This window comes from Mustela erminea, chromosome 8 (assembly GCF_009829155.1).
Source record: "Mustela erminea isolate mMusErm1 chromosome 8, mMusErm1.Pri, whole genome shotgun sequence".
Taxonomy (NCBI): Eukaryota; Metazoa; Chordata; class Mammalia; order Carnivora; family Mustelidae; genus Mustela; species Mustela erminea.
In genome coordinates this window covers 80,495,649-80,517,840 of record NC_045621.1, presented here as the reverse complement: position 1 = coordinate 80,517,840, position 22,192 = coordinate 80,495,649, and the positions used below count along the sequence as shown (strand labels likewise).

The 22,192-nt window shown below is 35.2% G+C and overlaps 1 long non-coding RNA gene across 1 annotated transcript in view; it reads left to right on the top strand.

Annotated features, from left to right (window-relative positions):
• The window catches only part of LOC116596978, a 61,127-nt gene extending 39,171 nt beyond the window's left edge, over positions 1-21,956 (top strand). The window contains exon 3 of the long non-coding RNA XR_004288405.1: positions 21,825-21,956. This is a non-coding gene — a long non-coding RNA (uncharacterized LOC116596978). The remainder of the gene's footprint in view (positions 1-21,824) is intronic.
• Positions 21,957-22,192: the final 236 nt, after the last annotated feature.

Sequence of the window (22,192 nt, the reverse complement as noted above, 5' to 3'; positions counted from 1 at the left end):
ATCTGTGATGTCCATCTGGTCCAGTGTGTCATTTAAGGCCTTTATTTCCTTGTTGATCTTTTGCTTAGATTATCTGTCCATTTCAGTGAGGGGGGTGTTAAAGTCCCCTACTATTATTGTATTATTTTCAATGTGTTTCTTTGATTTTGTTATTAATTGGTTTATATAGTTGGCTGCTCCCATGGTAGAGGCATAGATATTTAAAATTGTTAGATCTTCTTGTTGGTCAGACCCTTTGAGTATGATATAGTGTCTTTCCTCATCTCTTATTATAGTCTTTGGCTTAAAATCTAATTGATCTGATATAAGGATTGCTACCCAGCTTTCTTTTGATGTACATTAGTATGGTAAATTGTTTTCTACCCCCTCACTTTAAATCTGGAGGTGTCTTTGTGTCTAAAATGAATTTCTTGTAGATAGCATATTGATTTTTTTTTTTTTAATCCATTCTGATACCCTGTGTCTTTTGATTGGGACATTTAGTCCATTTACATTCAGGGTAACTATTGAGAGATATGAATTTAGTGCCATTGTATTGCCTGTAAGATGACTGTTACTGTATATTGTCTCTGTTCCTTTCTGTTTAACTAGTTTTGGGGTCTCTCCTTGCTTAGAGGACCCCTTTCAATATTTCCTGTAGAGTTGATTTGGTGTTTGCAAATTCTTTCAGTTTTTGTTTGTTCTGGAAGATTTTTATCTCTCCTTATATTTTCAGTGATAGCATAGCTAGATATAGTATTCTTGGCTGCATGTTTTTCTCGTTTAGTTCTCTGAATATATCATGCCAGTTCTTTCTGGCGTGCCAGGTCTCTGTGAATAAGTCCGCTGCCTATCTAATATTTTTACCATTGTATGTTACAGACTTCTTTTCCCGGGCTGCTTTCAGGATTTTCTCTTTGTCACTGAGACTTGTAAATTTTACTATTAGGTGAAGGGGTGTGGGCCTATTCTTATTGATTTTGAGGGGTGTTCTTTGAACCTCCTGAATTTTGATGCTCATTCCCTTTGCCATATTGGGGAAATTCTCCCCAATAATTCTCTCCAGTATACCTTCTGCTCCCCTCTCTCTTTCTTCTTCTTCTGGAATCCCAATTATTCTAATGTTGTTTAGTCTTATGGTGTCACTTATCTCTCGAATTCTCCCCTCGTGGTCCAGTAGCTGTTTGTCCCTCTTTTGCTCAGCTTCTTTATTCTCTATCATTTGGTCTTCTATATCACTAATTCTTTCTTCTGCCTCATTTATCCTAGCAGTGAGAGCCTCCATTTTTTATTGCACCTCATTGGTAGCTTTTTTGATTTCAACTTGGTTAGATTTTAGTTCTTTTATTTCTCCAGAAAGGGCTTTTATTTCTACAGACACAGTTTCTCTAATATTGTCCATGCTTTTTTCAAGCCTGGCTAGCAGCTTAGGAATGGTCATTCTGAACTCTAGATCTGACATATTATCAATGTCTGTATTTATTAGGTCCCTAGCCTTTGGTACTGCCTCTTGTTCTTTTATTTTGTGGTGAGTCTTTCCACTTTGTCATTTTGTCCAGATAAGAATATATGAAGGAACAAATAAAATACTAAGAGGGTGGCAAAGACCCCAGGAAAATGTGCTTTAACCAAACCAGAAAAGACCCCAAATTTTTTGGGGGGGGGAAGAAAAGGGTAAAAAGAAGTTCAGAAAAAAAATTTAAAAAAGAAAACAAATAAAGAAAAAATATAAAAAAGAATAAAAATATGTATATTAGACTGGTGACTAGAACAGGGTCACCCACTTAATTTTGGGATATTTTGGCTTCTTAGAAGAAACTACTTCCCCAAATTTTAAAGAATGAAAAATATATATAAGGGTAAGCACAACGAAGGGATGGAATATGACTAAAAAGATGTAAAAAATTTTTTTTAATTCCTAAAAAAGTTGATAAGGTAAGTTGGTTGGGAGAATAGAGAAAAAGAAAGTGGAGAGAATTTACTCAAGCTGGGGACTAGAACAAGTCTGGTGCTAGATTTAGGGTGTATTTTGATCTATTAGAAGAAGTTGTACCCCAAATTTTTTAGAAGAAAAAACCTATGTGTATACAAAAAAAATAAAGTTAGATACAATGAAGGATAAAATGACTATAATAATGAAGGTTCAAAAAAGTTTATTATTATTATTTTTTTATGAATGGTATTATTAATATAAACTAGTTAAAAGATGTTAAAAGATGAAAGGGTAAAAGTTAAAAAATATTAGCAGAAAAAAAAATTTAAAAAGTTAATTAACTTTGCAAGGCTAAAGAATCATGGGGAGAAAGCCATGAATTCCATGCTTTTTCTCCTCCTCTTGAATTCTGCTGTTCTCCTTGGTAAGTGAACTTGGTCTTGGCTGGATTTCTTGCTGCTCCTCTGGGGGAGGGGCTTGTTGTAGTGATTCTCAAGTGTCTTTGCCCGAGGCAGAATTGCACCACCCTTACCAGGGGCCAGGCTAAGTAATCCGCTAGGGTTCGTTTGGGAGCTTTTGTTCCCTGAACGCTTTTTGTAGAGTTCTGGAGGATGGGAATGAAAATGGCGGCCTCCCAATCTCTGGCCTGGAGTCGCCGAGAGCTCAGGGCCCCACTCCTCAGTGTGCCCTCAGAGAAAAGTGCTCATTCACTCCCATCTCCCTGGCCTCCAGCTGCGCTGTGAGCTCACCCAGACTGTGACCAAGCATCTCTGTCTCTGGCACACAGCTCCACCTGGAGTCTCCAAACCCTGCAGATTCTGACCTCTTCCGGGGGGGTCTCTCCGGATCTTGTGGGGACCCCACTCACAGAGCATTGGCCTGTGCCACGGATTATGGTTCAAGGTAACCCCGAGCTGAGAGCTCACTCCTCAGCTCCGTCTCTGTAGCCAGCTTCCCCACTCTAATACCTGCGAGGTCTCCGGCACTCAGACACCCCCAATCCTTCTGTGACCGCGTGGGACTTGGGGCCACATTGTCCCTGTGTGGGCTTCACCCTGATTTAGCCTCTGGAGTGATGTCCTTCAGTGGAGCAGACTTTTAAAAGTTCTGATTTTGTGTCCCATTGTTCCGCCACTTGCTGGGAGCCGGCCCCTCCCCGCACGGTCTATCTTCCCATTACTTTGGATTCACTTCTCCGCTGGTCTTACCTTTCAGAAAGTGGTCGATTTTCTGTTTCTAGAATTGTTGCTCTTCTTCTCTTCAATCTCCTGTTGGATTTGTAGGTGTTCGGAATGGTTTGACAAGCTATCTAGCTGACCTTCTTGCTACCTGACGTCCTCTCAGCCTGCTACTTCTCCGCAGTCTTGACTCCTACCCTCTCCTTTCTATCATTTTTAAGAAATACTTCTGGGAACGCCTGGGTGGCTCAGCTGGTTAAGTGTTACTCTTGAATTTGGCTCAGGTCATGATCTCAGGGGTGTGAAATGGAGTCCTGTGCTGGGCTCTGCACTGGGCTCTCTGCTGGGCCTGGAGTCTGTTTAAAATTCTCTCCCTCTGCTTTTGCCCCTACTTCTGCCTCTCTTAAAAAAAAAAAAAAAAAAAGGAAATACTCTGTATCACAAAAACAGAGAGATATTTACTTATTTTTTCTGCTAATAGTTTTAAAGCTTTGTTTTTGACATAAATAATTGGTTCATTTGGATTTTTTTTGGTATTTAATATAAAATAGGAGTGCAATTTATCTTATTTTTCTCTTATTTAGATAACTTTTCCATCTCATTTATTTAATAAATACCTTCTTTTTCACCTATTTGGCAGAACATCTTAGTTACGTATCAAAGTTCTGTGTATGTGTATGTCTGCTTCTGGACACTTTACTGCATTGTTTAATTTGTCTTTGTCTAAAGTAGTACAACAGTGTCTAATTACTACAGCAGAAGACACAGATTCTAACAGGGTGATTCTGTCTCTCTGTTCTTCTGTCATTGGTGTTTTACATGTCCATATAATTTTAAAATCATTTTATCAGTTCTAATTAGAGAATACCCCATTCAGATGCAGACTGAAATTGCACTGTAGCTAGAAATAAGCCTGGGGAGAATTTTATGTAGTAAGTGTTTCCATCCATTAAGACTCTATCACTTCCTTTAATTTCTTTATTTTATATTTTTCCCCATAGAGCTTATAAATATCTTCCACTAGATCTATTATCCATCAGTATTTGATCTTATTGTAAATAATATTTTATTTTTGCCTTTTAGGTGATTCTTACTTGTATTTAAAGATGCAATTGATTTTTGTGCTTTAATCATATGTCTAGGCATTTTGCTAAATTCTATATGCATTATATTGTGTGGAAATATGAATGAGTAAGTGTGCGCAGAGTAGAGGGAACTCCATTTTCTTGAAAAAGATACTTTTGAGGGGAGACTTTTTAAAAGCATTTTAAATTCTAAAAGAAAAATAGGAAAGCTTATAAAAGTTCAAACTATAGTAAAGCACATAAAGGAAGGGAACTCTATTCTGCCACCTCATCCTATGGTAATAGTGATAATTTGCAGTGTATCCTTTTCAGACTTGTTTTTCTCTCTCTTATGACTCCCTTTATGTATATAGGTTGTTACTAAATAGGAATAATAATTTACATATTATTTTATTTCAAGTACTTTTTGGACTTTTAAAATGTCAAATTGATGTACACTTTTATTATAACTCTAAGCTATTATCCATTCCCTCATTCAGAAGCACTCTAGTTTAAGGATCATAAGTTTTATTATGACCCATAATATGATTCATCATAAGTCTTAAATCATCTACTGTAGTGTCAACTTAGCCTAAAAAAAGAGAAAATGCTTTGGACAATAGCACCAGTCTCCTTGTCTGGGCTGATATATTGCGCACAGTTCAGCATAATATTATGAACCAGTTTATTTCATGGTAAAACCTTTTTTTTTTTTTTTGATGTTATGTTCAAACAGTAACCTTGTCAAAAATAACATAGAGGGTTCGACTTATCTTAAGTCCAGCTTCAACCCTTACCGAACATGCCTTTTGATGCTGGTAATTCCCACTGCATTATCTCCCACTGCAAATCCCATCTGATTTGCATCTACCATAACTAAACTGCTTCATGGTAGCCTAGTAGTGTTTCCTCTTCATTCATATTTCCCTTTTTCAAAATCAGATTTACCTCATTCTAGCTTTTCCATTTCCTCCTACTGCGGATTTCATAGCTGGACTTTTCCTGCTTCAGTCTTTTTCTGTCAGTGTGATTTGAGTATTTTGATACTACTTTGCTTATGATCACCTGATGCAATCTAGCCCAAGTTTGTTCACTTTTATCCAAACTGATATAATTTTTAAAGATCTTTAAAATTAAGAAACACCAAATTATATTATTTTAATTGTTTCCAAATAACCTTGATAAAGAATTCTTCCAAATTGGTTTTTAAATACAAAACATTAAAAATATTAATTGTAGAATGATACTTAATTTTTTCTTCATTTGAGGCACTGAGATAGGAAAATCTTAATTTCTTTTTTTTTGTAAAAGAAGAGACCTTTAAAACATAACCTATGTTTATGTTTAGAAATATATGTAAACTTTTATTTCATGGGACACTAAGTGTCCTTATTTCCTGGCAAATATCAAGAAGTGAATTGAGAAAGAGAAAGATGAGTTATTTATGTGAGATATTTATCTTTGTTTTAGTGATTTTATTCAGTTTCTGATTATTTGAGAGACTTGACTGACTTTTTATGATTTTTCTGATCTGATAAGAACCAATTTCATACAGAAATTAAAAGTTCACTTCAGGGGTGCCGGGGTGGCTCAGTGGGTTAAAGCCTCTACCTTTAGCTTGGGTCATGATCCCAGGGTCCTGGGATCGAGTCCCGCATCGGGCTCTCTGCTCAGCGGGGAGCCTGCTTCCCTCCTCTCTCTCTCTCTCTGCCTGCCTCTCCCCCTGCTTATGATCTCTGTCTGTCAAATGAATAAATAAAATTCTTTTTTAAAAAAAGTTCACTTCAAGTTTATTGCTTTTATGATCATAATAGCAATTCTTCTAATTTTAGAGAGCTCTAATCAATGCATTGTTTTTTTAATGACTACTACTTTGATATATGTGTACCACTCTATTTTTCTCTTCCTCTTCAGAAATAGATATTTATCTAGTCTTTGATTAATACATAAATTTATAATATTTGAGTGTTAATTATTCATGACCATTTACTAAAATTTTCATTACTGGACTTTGCTTATAAATGTAGACTTGAATTATTTACAAATTGGTCCTTCTTAACTTTACCTTAATTATATAGCCTATCTGATAGATGATACTCCTGTATTTTAATCACAGTCGAGGTCTAACAATATAAAAAACACAACATGCCTTTATTTTTTCTTACTTCTTATAGATTAAATATAGGCTCGTGAAATATTTTGATGTCAGAAAATTTATTTGAATTAGTATTTTAGCTTTTTCTGAGCTACCTGTTTCAGTCAGTTATTACCTCAGTAATATTGCCCAACTAAGTGACTTAAAAGGATACTTGTTCCTTACTTTAAACATTGCATGTGTTATGTTTCTGGCTGTGGGTGTGTAAATCAGCTGAGGAAGCTCCTTTCAAATGTCTTTGGGTCCCCAAATTGGAAAAAAGTAGCTCCTTGGGGCCATTTTTAATTTTTATTTATTTTTTGGTTAACAGAAGGAGTGCAAAGCTCCCAAGGTGAGCAGTAATCTCTTATACCCTGGGCTTGAAACTGACAATCTTCCTCTTCTGCCTACTTTTCAATGGTCAAAGCAAGTCATATGACCAAGTCCAATACCCATGAGGTGGGAAAATGTACTTCCATGGATGTTTGAGATAAGGAATAAATATTTGCTGAAAATCATGCAATCTACCACATTGCCCTTCTACTATTGATTAATTACTACATTACTTACAATAAATGCAACTGGTATGCTTTTGTGACCAATAAAAATTTAAATTCAGAAAAAAATCCGGTTATATATTCACAAAGAATAATTTGATATGTGTTTGTTTGTGTTGATCCTTAGAACAAATACTTTTTTTGAAATAATATGCACCAGGATTTTCTCTGAAAAATGTATACTATATATTTTTAACCTCAAATAGTCTGAATTTACAGCTTGATCTGTGAACTTTGTGCAGAGATTAAAATAGTCATGAAAATAAGATGAAATTATTAATGCTTAGTAAATATTGTGCGAAAGAAATTAGTTTTCTAATGTTTACAGGTCCTATCTTGGTTTGTAATCTCATACTAATTTGCTGGATGTAATTATAGACTCAACCACATACATATTACTTATTACTTATACAGTGCAAGTCCTAAGCAGTATCATGTTGATAGACTATTTCATCATTGCTGTTTCGATGCGAATTCAGTCATATTAAGCAGCATTGTTGTTCTCCCTTATCCAAATTATCTAATTTATATAAGATTGTGTAGAAGAGAACAGTATTTCTTTCTTTTCTCCATCCCAATGATAAGATAAATTGAGTCCTACTTGAAAATGGAAAATGATGGCCTTTAATAGAAATCGTTCCAGAAATTCTCTGTACTCAGCTTTTAATTGTTGGTATTTCTCGTGACTTTTTTTGGAACTTTTCTTTGTAATTTCTCTGGGTAATATCACCACCTTCTTTGGCTTATCTTTGATAAATACCTTTCTGTGTGCTGATGACTCTAGTACATACAGATCACACCTCCTTCCCAAGTTCAAAATCTATTTTTACAAAGATTTACCGATCATCTTAAATGAATATATTATAAACAATGCAAATTCAACATATTAAAAATTGCTTCAATTTCTTGGTTGAACACAGCGTTCCCTTTTAAATTCTGTTTAGGTAATGGCATTGCTGTTCACATAGTCTCTTAAGCAAGAAACTTTGTTGGTCCAGAAATAACCCCCCAGGCCACATCTGAACTTTGGGAAGAGTATCCCCTCTTCCTAACCACTCTGTGATTTACTTAATTCCACCGCAGTTCAGTTTCTTTAGTTATCAGCTAGTAAACCCTCTGTTTTCCCTAACGTTCTTTCCTAGTGAATTACTGATGTGTACAAACTAACTCATAACTTAATGGCTCAAAACAATATTGTGTTATTATTGCTCAGGTTGATGGACTCAGTGAGACAGTTCTTACATGGATCCTCTGAAGCAGTCCCAGGCAGATGTTAGATGGAGTTGAAGTCTTCTAAAAGATTGCCTGGGCTGGACGTTCAGGAGACCCAGTCACATGGCTGACAGTTGATGTTTAGTGGGGGCTGTTAAGCAGAACGCCTACATGTGGCCTCTCCAGATAACTTGGACTTTTCACAGCTTGGCAGGTGGGCTCTGAAAAGGAATGTCCCCAAAGCAATTTTTACAAAAGGCAGGAAGCAAAAACACCAGGGCAGGTAAGGGCTCTTCCTGCAAGCACCATAGTATAATTTCTGTCATATTACATTGGTCAAAGCATTCATAAGATGGTGGAAAAATAAACTCTGGTCCTCACTGGGTGCAAGTTCATTTTGTAGAAGAACATAGAAGATGAGAGATGTTTTTGCAGCCATTTTTAGAAAATAGAATCTTCCACAACTTAAAAATCTGAGACTCTGGGTAAATTTATCCAAAGCTCAGAGGTTGAAAGATCAGTTAACCAAATCACTTGTATTTTATTTTGCCACTTTTACCAGTTCATCTAAAACTTACTTATTTAAGTAATTTTTAAAGTCTGCAGTAGTACTTAAAGGGCCATTGGATCTGAGGATTTCGGAAATTCAGGGTTCTGGATCCATCAGACTCCTCCCTGGCCCTCAATCTTAACCCTTTAAGCCTTCCTCTTTATCTCCTCCTCAATCTTTATGCCCTCCTCCCCCCTCCTCTCATGGTCTCCCTCTCTACCTCTCTTTTCTCATCTCCTATCCCTTCTGCTACTTTCTCTCACCTCTCAGCACTCCGTCTCGCATTCCTTACAGTGACATCTCAAGCTTATATGCTCAGTGTTGATCGTCTTTTCTGTCCTCCTCCCAGCAACTCCATTTACGGTTTTTTTTTTTTAGACATAACACTCCCATAGTACTTATCACATTGCTTATTTATATTATTTACTTTTTTTATGTCTCTTACTAGACAGAGCAACTGGAGGTCAAAGACAGTGTCTTATTCATCTTTATAGCTCCATTACCAGGCTTGACTCAGAGTAGGCCATCAATAAATGTTTGCCTATTGAATTACTTATGATTCAGAAACATCTTTGATAGCTTTTAGTGCAGGTCCAGAAAGAAGAAGATGAAATTTAACAGCAGTAAATATAAATTTCATTATTTAGGCTCAAATGGTTTGCTTTAGTGCATTTGTGAACGACTCTGCTTGTTGGCAATTCATGTGAAAAAATTCTCATGGGATTTTGGTAAATACAATTTCAATATTAGTCATGCATTAAAAAATATAGTACAATGTTAGGCATGATGAAGACCCTGGAAATAATTTCATTTAAGGAAATATAAAAAGGCATGAAAATATGTGACTTGAAGACTTCAAGAAAATTTGATCATTTTTTTTTTTTTCAAGCAACTGGTAAGCTAGCATGTGGGGACTCTGCTAGCTACTGAGTATGTCTGTTCTACTTATACATTCTGGAATGAGGGGAATAACCACAGGACAGATTCATGGACCCACTGAGTTCACTGTGAGATGGGTCTATGTTGAAACTCCAGTGGTCACCCGACCTTCATAAGACCCTACTCTAACCGTGGACCACAGTGATGTTTTGGGTCTTCTGGAATTACTGTCAGTTCAGACAGTGGTCTCTGAAAGGTCTGAATATTTCTTTTGCCCCAATCTGAGGTTACTTTAGTAAAAGGTTATAGGTCACCTTGGGGAAGACTGGGAGAGTGATTACCAGTATAAATTTTTGGCAGTGTTCTAGGATCCTTCCTCAAGGGAAGGGCCTCCGTTTCATTCATGGGATTCTGGGTCTGTAAAGTGGCTTAAATCAGGAAATTAATCGAGGGGCCATGACCCCTGTTTTTATGATTCAGGTTAGACTTTTGTTCACTTAACCTAGAACTTTTCTGCTTATACAGATCAAGTAAGAATTTAGTGGGCTTTCCCTTTCAGTTCTAAGGACACTATGATCAGTAAGCAAATGCCATACTAATTTGTTCACTCTGTGTAATCTTTTTTTTTTTTTAAAGATTTTATTTATTTATTTGACAGAGAGATCACAAGGTAGGCAGAGAGGAGGCAGAGAGATAGGAAGAAGCAGTCTCCCTGCTGAGCAGAGAGCTCAATGCAGGGCTTGATCCCAGGACCCTGGGGTCATGACCTGAGCCAAAGGCAGAGGCTTTAACCCACTGAACCACCCAGGCGCCCCATCTGTGTAATCTTTTAATCCATGTTTCAGTCAGTCAGCCAACAAAACTGTTAGAGACCCCTCTGTTATCCCCCTAATGGGACATTAGATGCCAAATCTGGTTCATGAGTCCATTCAGTAAATTCAGCCTGATCCAGTATGGAAAGTACATACTTTCCACCATTGTCCCATTCCCTTAATATCCATTCCCACACACGTTCCCTGGATTTTTGTCTGTTTTGAAAATTAAGCCATACTTTTGGAGTGTTAACACATCTTCTCATTGGTCACACTTTGTACCACTCGAGAGCCAAAGGTGTAGTTTCAGTCTGAATGCTAGCAAGTTCGAGACCCAGGAAGAGTAGATGTTTCAGTTTGAATCTGAAGGCAAGAAAAAAAATAGATTCAGTGCTCAAAACATATTTCAAAACATATTTCTTTAAGACTCAGTAAATTATTCAGAGGATGAGGACTTGTGCCTAGAACCTTTGAGATGCATGCCTATCATCAGCTAGTCCTTGTTTCCCCTAACAAACACCCAGCAATAAGTGCAAGATATACTTTATAAGAAAAACAATGTATTCTGCATCATTTTTACTTTTCATATGTTTGAGGATCATAGCCTAGAGGATCATGTAAAAGTTACAATGGCTTAAGTAATTTTAAGAGTCAAGACGGAGGGATGATAAGAGCACTTAATTGGAGGAGAAACTAAAAGGTGTACAAGATTCTTTCAAACTCCAAAGTTCTCAAAATGATATGGGAATGCCAACAAGCATGTTCTTTGTAATGCTTATGGCTCATTTCTTAATTCCTTATAATAGGTAGACACTTTAAGAAATACTCACTTTTGGAAACAAAACACTAATTTACTTATAAGTCACAATATAAATGTGTTGCATTTATAAAAAAACCCAATTTAGCACCCCACCCAAAAAAACCACCCCACAAATAATTCAACTGAAAAATGGGCAGAAGACATGAACAGACATTTTTCCAAAGAAGAATTACATATAGCCAACAGACATCTATACTCATCTTCAGGAAAATGCAAATCAAAATGATAGTCAGATATCACCTCACATGTCAGAATGGCTAACATAAACAATGCAAGAAGCAGGTGTTGGTGAGAATGTGGAGGAAAAGGAACCCCATGTACTGTTGGTGGGAATGTAAACTTGTGCAGCCACTGTGGAAAACAGTATGGAGTTACCTCAAAAAATTAAAAATAGAACTACCCTATGATCAAGTAATCACAGTCCTGGGTATTTACCCAAAGAATACAACATTAATTCTGAAGGATGTAGGTACCACTGTGTTTATTGCAACATTATGTAAAATATTATGCCAAATTATGGAAGCAGCCAAGTATCCATCAGTAGATGAATGGATAAAGAAGAGGTCACACACACACACACACACACACACACACACACACACTGAAATATTATTCAGTCATAAAAAGGAATGAAATCTTGTCATTTGCAGCAATAGCATGGATGGAGCTAATGCTAAGCAAATAAGTCAGAGAAACACAAATACTGTGTGATCTCACTCATATGTAAAATTTAAGAACAAATGCACAAAGGAAAAGAAAGAGACAAACCAAAAAATAGACTTTAGAGAACAGATGGTTATCGGTGGGGGGGGGGGAGTGTGGGTGGGAAGATGACTGAAAGAGGTGATGGGGATTAAAAGTACATTATCTTGATGAGCACTGAGTAATCTATAGAATTGTTGAATCACTATACTGAATACCTGAAACCAATTTAACACTTTATGTTAATTATACTTAAATTTTAAAAAAGGGGGAATGGATGCTTTCAAAAAAACCCCTAATTCATTTTTTTAGGTCTACTTTTGATATATATTAGTGGGTTCAAGTATTTGCTTTCAGACAAAATATTTATGAAATTTTTAATTTTTTCCAGGTTTAATAATTTAAAAAAGTTAATTGAAAAAATGTGGATGAGAGGTGACTGAACTAAAAATCTTCAAAAAAATTTTTAAATAACTTTGGGTTATTCTGTCGTAGTTTCAAACTTTAACAATAGAAGGGTAATATTCAAATGTTTCTTCATTATTTAGGAATTAGAGCTGGCTGGTCAGAGAAAAGCCTGTAGACTAAGATTGGGAATTGGATTCTGTGAAAACAGTGATTGCAAATATTAAAATTGCAGTTAGGATGGTGGTTTGATAAAGAGCTTGATTGCCCTTCTCAACCTCTGATGGAGTACTAATAAAGACAGAGAAGAGTAAAACATACATGAGCCCTGGAAAAAAAGGGGTAAGGGCTTACTACAAGAAAGAAAGTGATAATCCCATGTTTTTAAAAAATTGAGGATGGCTTAAGAAACAGGACAAAACCTCCATCCTCTGAACCAAAACAAAGATTTTTCTGGAGAATAGGTGGGAGAATATCTCCATGGTTTTAACTAAAGGATAAAGAAAGAATCTAGGTAGCAGGTAGCGGATCAAAATGGAAGACTCAAGAACTAGAAGATATGAAAGGACTTGCGGGAGTTAGCATCCTAAAGTGGAAACTGTCATGGAATTAAAAGCACATTCTAGAAATTACTATTGAAAAGGAAGACTATGTTTTGAAAGGGAAGCGTCCTAACAATAATCCGAGTCTATGTTTCCAAAATCAGTCAAGAGAAAAAAAAGAAGGGAGTGAGGAGATAAAAAGCGCATCACCACTTCATCTTCTGTAGGGTGCTGACAAGAGCAACTGCTTCATTTTTCACTTTATACTTAGAGAATATAGACTGTCATGAGTTTTTAAATGGACACCAAGAGTTACTTTTTCCCTCTTTTCAAGAGTTATATCCCACTGGTATGTACAAAACTGTGGAGTTTTTTTATTTGTCCTTCTTGATTGCCCACTTTTTAGTTTTCTTTATGGCAGCATACTCTTTCTATACCCACCATCTGTCTCCTTGTGGAACCCCATTTTACTTGATGCTGGTTGCTGAAAGTTCATGAACACAGATGCCCCGGCCATATGCAACTCTATATCCCTTTACTCTGTTATATATTTATTCTCCACCATGGCCCCAAAGAGTTTGTCATTAAGGAATATTTCAGTGTAGGAGGGGAAGATTGAATCTGTATGCTAACTGGGATTGATTTACTGGAAAGCGCTCAAAAAGTAAGACCCTTTACCAGACGTTGCATTGGTCTTCTCCACTTCCTTGCCACAGTTGTCTTTGCTCAGATCTGGGCCTTACTGACAACAAAAAGAGAATCTCACACTGGTTTTTCAAAGATGTCCAAATGTAGTGACTGTAAAGTTATAAAGAAAGTTTGGAAGGCAAATAGGAGTCAAGAAAATTGGGTTATAAATTTAGCTTTGGACAACATGGAATTAATAGCGAAAACATCATATAGGACATAAAAAAAAAGATGTAGTATAGTTATGAACATATATGTGGGCAGTAAGATAGCTTTAACATAGAGCAAAAACTGACAGAACTACTAAAATAGATAAATGAGCCAACAACAAATGGAGGTGATTTTAAGATACTTCTCTGAGAATTTGATACTAAGAAAGAAATAAGCAAAGGCACTTGAATAATGGAGGTAGTGTGCTTTTGCTATGTATAAACTTATGCCCGCCGAGGAGAGAGAGAGAGATATTCTTTCCAAGCACATAGGAGATATTTATAAAAATTGACAATAAACTCATTCAAAGAGAAGGGCTCAGTAAATACCCCAGATCAGTCCCATAAAGAGTACACTGTCAAAGCCCAACACTGCTAAACAAACCTTGTTTTAAAAAGGAGCTGAGAAGAAGAGGGGCACCTGGGTGGCACATTGGGGTAGGTGTCCGGCTCTTGGTTATCGGCTCAGGTCATGAGCTTGTCGTCCTGGAATGGAGCCCCACAGGGAGAGTCTGCTCAAGCCCTGTGTTGGGCTTGGTGCTCAGCGGGAAGTCTGCTTGACTCCCTCTTTTCTGCCCCTTCTGCTTGTGCTCTCTCTCCCAAATAAATAAATCTTAAAAAAGTAAAAAAGGAACTGAGAAGAAGATATGAAATTCCTAGAAGAATGAGGCATAGCTAAATCAGCTTATATTTAGGATTTGTGCACTTTCTGTGCTTGTGTTCTATATCAGTAAACATGTATTTAAAGAACTAGAAATTGCCCGAAGTTTAAAAAAGTAAAATTAAATCCCACTGGAGTTTTGGTTGCAATTACATTAACCTTGCAAATGATTTGGAAGGAAGAACATCTTTAAAAAGTAACATTTAACTTTATTTTGAAAAACTCAACCTTTCGACAGCAAATAGCTATTCAAAAACTTGTAGTTAATAGAAGCTATCTTAGAATGGCATCCTTATAACCATGTAACTTGATTATTTTGTTTTCTTGATATTGGATCATTTAAAAGTTATTTTGGTTAATGCAACTGTTGAGATAGATCATGGTACAGATGAATTCAATGTTGTAGCTTTTATTGATCCATTCAAACTCATATGAATGGCAAGTCAATATTAACATTTTATTTACTGAATATATTTGAGTAAAATAAGCCCACATGCTGTATCTAAAGACGAAACTTAATTTATATTTTCTGCATTTCTTACATGGAGAGGGGTTGATTTTATTGTCAACCAGATAATAGCCCCATACCCTCATAGTTTGCTTATTTTACTACTGACTTGAAGGAGATTTTGAATTTTAGAAAATGCCTGTCATAGGCATATCTATTCTATGAGGCTTATTTATTTCTTTACACAAAGAACATTTTTGAAAATGAGATTGGAAAACTGAGGAATAAAGCAATCACAATACCAGAAACAAGTGGCAGAGCTTTCACAGATTAGGTAGGAAATGAATTGATTGTTGATCTCTGTCACTTCTGAGAGTATAGTTTTTTTATTAATTCAGAAATACATTCAGCACATAATCCTGATTATAACAGTAAATTCCTGTTAATCATAATAGCTTATTGCATCATTTAAAGGATACTTATACATATTATTTATAGCTTGTTTTTTTGGTCAAATATGATTAGCAACTTCAGGTTACATAAATTCCTAAATTTCTAAATACAAAGAAGAAGAATGTAATCTGTGTTCTTTAATATATTTTTTAGCATGTAAAATGTTCATGGTCTGTTCTTTACAAATATCCTTTCAATGTACAGTAACAAGATTGTGAAAGGCTGTTATTACCAAGAGAGATACTAGCTTGATCCAGATGATAGGATAAATGTAATTAGTATAATTTTAATAATAAGCTTCTTTGGTTTATTGTTATTTAAACCATTTTATATAACCCTGAGCTACATATTTTTTCTTCTTAGGAATTAAATTCTCTTTCTAAAATGTGTGACTGGAATTTATAATACTTATTGTTGTATTGCATTCATGACAGAACAAAGTTAATTCAATTTCTTTTAATTTTTCCCTTCTCTATTTTTACAAATAGTTGCTGATATGAAATTAAGTTTCCTTTAGTTTTTGGTTAGAATTTTCTGCTGTGGATTATTTAGTTTATTAATGATAAGTATATATATGGTACTTTCCATCTTTTCTAGGGAGAGAGGATAAGCAAGTCATCTTGGAACTACTCAAGGCATCCTTCTGCATCCTTCCTTTATTGTCTTGAGAAAGGGGTTATAATATAAATATGTTATATTTAGATGCCCAATAATATAAGTATGTTGTATTTAGAAGCCCAATGCTTGGATCAATCCTCTTGAAAGGGACTGGGATATTGGGTCCCTGAGGACCTGTCTAGACCCAGTGATGCTGTAGGATGGATGTCTACGCTAAGAGACAGTTACATTGGTGAAATGAGACGTTAGCATTGAGGAGAGTGCTTTAAGGCATCCTCAGGATTTCATGGTATTCTGCACAGGTGTAGACCCTTATGAAAAAGTTGGAGAGAAAAGGAGTGTGATTAATGTTAGGCTCTTCCTTCTCCTAGACCCTCTAAATCTCCTTTATCTCTCATTGAAAATAACCTGGAAATATATTATTGAATTTTTCTCTTTTTTTATAATTTCTTCCTTCTCCTAGACCCTCTAAATCTCCTTTATCTCTCATTGAAAATAACCTGGAAATATATTATTGAATTTTTCTCTTTTTTTATAATTTTCTCCAGTTGTTAGTGAGCTTTCCAGAAAATGAAATTTCTGTAAATGGATGTTTGTGTCAAGTGATTTTTTTAAGGTCAATTAGTTTTACATTTAACCTGTGTCTCAAATTTGTTTTGAAGAAATAAGTATCTGCTTTGCTATTGTGTTTTCTCTTAAAAACTTAAATTGCAATTTTGATGGTGTATATATAAAGCTGAGGTGCTTCTAATTCAGGAATATTTCATTAAGTATCTTTATGTAAAGAGGCATGTTTTGATGACAAGGTTGATGTGGTTTCAAAGCATTGTTCCAAACATCAATATTCCAGCCAACCAGAAGATGTCACTATTGTGTACAGAATGTATAAAGAAAGAAGGAAAAAAAGCCAGTAACTTTTGTACAGTTCCATTTTGTCTCTCCTAATCTTGCTAAATTTCCTCTGGAGCTCTTTGAAAGAAAACACTGGGGTGAAACATTGTCTTCAAGTTGACAGGCAGCGAAAAATTACTACCTTCATTGGACGGGCATGCCAGTCAGTCATACTCCTACATCTTTTCATTTGAAAAAAAGAAATTAAAGTACCTTGGCAGAAAAGTTCCACCTCAATTAATAATTTTGTGTGGTGCTAAGTGGGAATTAATAACCACACAGTGTATTTGTTTTACTTCTAGCAAAAGAGTGTGTCTATCATAAGTAAATTTAGCAGACATTAATTAAGAAAAATCAAACTGTTTTGCAAATGTCTGTGATTAAAGTAATAGTTCATTTAAAGCAAAGAATAAGCTGCCAAAACATACATTTTAACTTAAGATTAATGAATGTCACTAGTAGAATGCATTCTTAAACAGTACACTAGTCTGTTAAATTAAAAAGTTCTTTCTATAATGAAAATGATGGCATCCCCGTACTTGCTGCTGTGTAAGACATTCACCATAGAAGTTTACTTCAGTTCTTGCAAAGTTATTTTTCTGTTCAGGCAAAGAACCAAGATTGGTCGGAGCTTGTTTGTGGGCATATTTACTGTAGGAGCAAACAGTGAGGGAAGGCAGGTAAACAAGAACTGGATCCCACTTGCCTGAAAGGTTTAGCAAAGTGATGTGATCTGAACAGCTGGATTTAATTCGGGTCACTGGTTGGTATGACAGGCAGGATATCAAAGGTAAGGCAATTAAGCAACATCAGAAATGTTTCCTACTGAGTTATTTATTTATATATATCTCATAAAATGTTTTGTTATTTTACCCTTCTCTTGATTTAGTCCCTAATCAAAGTCTGTCTACCATTAGTAAATGCATTTATGCACTGAGAAAGAGCGACTTGTATTTTCAGATTTCAAAAGTATTACCTTTTCTGTTTAAGTTGGTGAAAGCAATCACTAAATCTTTTTCTAAAAATACGTAATATTTTCATTTGTAGATAATTTATATTTAGCTAATGCTTATCAAGTGCTTGCTATGTATCCTGTATTATTTCAAGAGCATTATGTGGAGTACCTTCTCTTCACAAGTCTGTGAGGTGGGTTCTAGTATTATGGAAGCACCGAGGAGGCAGTCAGTCATCCAGTGCTACTGTGCTAATGAGAGGCAGAGCTGGCATTCAAACCCAGGTGGTCCGGCCTTAGAGAGCTGTTTTAACCACAGTGTTCCATATTGTTTCATTCAAAAATGTGTGAAATAACACCATTTAGTTGTGGTTCTAACACCATTTAGTTGTGGTTCTGTCTGTATCATAAAACTTGTTGTTGCAATTTTCTTCTGAGAATTAAGGGCAAGTGGAAAGAAGAGTTTTCACGATCTTCCCTATCCCACCAACATAGATGGATATAATTGATCCTGTTAAAATCTGGACACTGATTTTGTTTTTTTCTATTCATCTTAAACTATCTTGAGTATTTAGAAGAGCTAGCAAACAGTTACTATTTCTTCAGGATATAATTTTCTATTCTTAAAAAAGATGGTAATTTTTAAAAGATTTTATTTATTTATTTGAGAGACAGTAAAAGCGAGGGAGATCACAGATGGAACAGGAGATGCAGACTTGCTGCTGAGCAGAGAGCCCAATATGGGTCTTGATTCCAGCACCCTGAGATTTTGACCTAAGCTGAAGGCAGTCACTTAACCAACTGAGCCACCCAGGTGCCTCAGGATGGTAATTTTTAGTGAAGGATCCTTTGAATTGTGATCTTATTTCTGAAGAGAAGGATTTGAACTATTTTCAATTCTAGGTTTATGAACAACAGTACCCATTTGAAAGGCTGGGATCAAGGTGACTGTTTCAGCCCTAACTTATATTAATGTTTTAGCTCAATTAGAGTATTGCAAAATGTATTGACTCATGTATGACCTGGAACCTAACATAACAGGGAGCTACTTTATCAGTTTAAAGCTGAACTTAAAACAATGCATTCTAACATATATTTCTACAAATAATGTTTATTGTAAAAGAGAAAAGACATACCTTAAAATAAATATCTATGCTAATTTTTTGTGGTTTATTGATTCTAACAATAACGAGAATCTTTTGAAATTTCTTAATTGAGATTAGAGATTGATATTAGAATAATTTATTACCCAGAGGCCAAAGAATGCAATGGATTTTGTACTGACAGATATAATGGAGACTTTCAGAAGATAAAATCACTAGGCAGTTCACTTGAACCATTTGCTTTATTTTTTTAATTTTTGTTTTTTATTGCAATATAATTGAGATATAACACTGTGCAAGTTTAAGGTATATAGTTGGTTGGTATGATAGATCTATATATTATAATATGATTACCACTATAAATACCTCTATCATGTAATTATAGTTTCTTTTTTTGTGGTGAGAATATTTAAGATCTACCTAGACTTCACAACTTTGAAGTATAGAATACAGTATTATTGACCATGATCATTGATACTCTGCATTAGATCTCCAGAACTTATTCACCTTCTAGTTGCTAAATTTTTACCCTTTAACATATCCCCAATTCCCTGCCTCTCAGCCCCTGGTTACCACCAATCTACTATGAGTTTGGCTTTTTTTTAGATCCTTACATGTAAGTGATAACCCTATAATATTTGTCCTTCTCTGTCTGACTTATTTCATTTAGCTTAATGACCTCAAGGCCCAAACATGTTGTTCCAAATCGCAGGTTTTCCTTCTCTTATGGCTGAATAATATTCCTGTGTGTGTGTGTGTGTATACATGTAGATTGTTTCCATATCTTGGCTATTGTGAATCATGCTGCAATAAACTTGGGCGTTTGGTTAGTTTTTTGATACTTTTTTCTCCATTTCCTGTGGATATGATAGAAGTGAGATTGTTGGGTTGTATGGTAGTTCAGTCTTTAATTTTTTCAGGAACTTCTATACTGTTTCTCATAGTGGCTGCGCAAGGGTTCTTTTCTCCACATCTTTACTGATACCTGTTATCTCTTATCTTCTCAACGATAGCCTTTCCAATAGCTGTGGGGTGATATCTCACAGTTGTTTTGATTTGCATGTTTCTGATAATTAGTGATGGTGAGTTCACCCTTCCATAGCTTAGCTGGTAGAGTGGAGCACTGTAGACTGGACATGTGAGGCATTTGTTTTAATCATGTATAATGCTTTAGAGTATAGCAGGAAAATCCCAATTCAGAGTGCCTTACTTCTTAGGAAATTTATATATTTACAGAGTAATGTCATTTTAAATAAACAGATTAATACAACAAATACTTATTAGTCTTCTTATTATCAGGTCAAATAACTTAATGAGGGATATGTGACAGTAAAACTCCTGTTCTTATAAACCAGAATGGAAGGGGCAGGGATTGTGGCTATCTTGTAAGTTTACAGAATATATAATTCTTATTGCTTCTTTCTGTTTTTAGAATAGGTAATCTTGGGTAAGCAGTATAGTTCCTTATAGAATTTTTGGCCTAGTTGGGGAAACAAATCACAACTCTATTCTAGATTTATGAGAATATGATTAATTATCCAAGGGGGAAAAAAGATGAAACTAGATGAATTATATAGACAATCAGGTTTTTATGCATTCAGGGGTGAGGTAGAGCTTGCTGTGGGCTAAGGAAATCTGGAACAACTTCATGGATGATAGGGAGCTTGAGCTGGGCCTTGCAGAATTGTTAAGGTTTAGAAAGAAGAAATAGCCAAAGGTGCCTTCCAGACAGATGCACATGGGAGAGACAGCACTGAGTAGGGAAGGTGTTATAGCAATCTAGTAAAGTTAAACATTTCTGGGAGATAACTTTTGGTTGATTTAATGCAAACCAATTTCTATTGGTAGAAATTCTCTTTAGAGGACATGTGATGCTGGAAATAAGGTCTAGGATTGCATTGGATTAAAGAACTTCATATTAATTCCAATTCAGTAGTACTGAAAGGAAAATTCTCTTTTTATTTCATTTTCCCATAGGAAAGGAATATATATTTCCTATCAATTAAATGACTCTGGTAATTGAATTTTATATATGTGCTCAATAATTTATAGTTCCAGTATTTCTGGGATTACATTTGTGATAAAATTTGCTCTGAAATAGAATCCACTAGAATGATCACGGCTTAGGAATTGATAAGGCTAATGCTCTTCCCTTTGTATCAAGGATATTGTTTGATTGTGTCTTTTTGGAACTGGAGGAGATATTAGAGTACAAAGTATGAACATATTTATGGAGTTTTCCTGAAAAATGGGATTCTACTAATCTAATACCACTCTTAAATACTATAATGAGAATAACATTCTCCAAATGAGGGAGAATTCTTGATGCAATAATGGAATTAATCTAAGAACTAGGAAACAAATTTTCAACTCTGAGTTGAAGTTTAACATTTATTTTTCTGTCATAGGGAGCAGTTTCAATTTTATTTCATAGTTACATAATTAGAAATATGTGGTAGAAATAATTTTGATAAATGACAACATAGTGCTAGTTATAGTTCAGTTGCACATACTAAATATTAATGAATTGTTGAGAATAGTTGATAAATTGAAATAATTTTAAAATAGATGATTAAATAAAATAATTTTTTTGTCAAAATAATTCAAGATTTGAAAAGTAGTCTTTTTTGGTGGAGTAAAAAAATTTCATCTGGATCTCAAAAGCAGACTTTAACAAACTATTTTTCTCTGATAGTACTCAATAAAATTTAGTTATTTAGATGCTTAGATGAGAACTGCAATGAAGGTTACACAAAATGCCATATATTGAGAAATTGGATAGTTTATCCCAGTTTAAGTATGATTACAAGCAAGTGTGATTTTAAGCATATTTTTCTTAGCTAAGTATTTCTAGAAATATAAATATTCAAAAACTTTGATCAGCATTCAGTCAGGAAGTTATTCCTACTTTAAGATAGTTGCTGTAACAAGTCACAGAACCAATTCTGTTAAATTATACTCCACGTAGGGCATTTTGATGGCCATTAAACATTGGCAACTGTGGCATTTACAGAAAGTATCTTTTGGTGTTTCAGGAACTGTTACAGTCCTTGATGCTCAGCAGTCATATGAACAGAGATTTTGTAGGACCAGAAACAGAAATCCGATCACCACTGGCTGGAAAAATATAAAAAGGGTTTTTTGGAATCTTGTCTATTCTAAGAGTATTGTTTAAGCACACCCTCAATAAATACAGTATCTATTCCTCTCAAGTATAGCTTATTCTAACCTTTACTGAAATCTCTGTAAATTTTATGCCTGGTTAAATATTCTTTATTTTCTAAGATTTTTATTTGAAACTACTGACTCTCTTTCCCATCACACGTATGTGGTTTGGATATATGGCCTGTGGTTTCTCTCTGTTCTCATATTTAATCATTTTCCTTAATGACATGGTTATTTG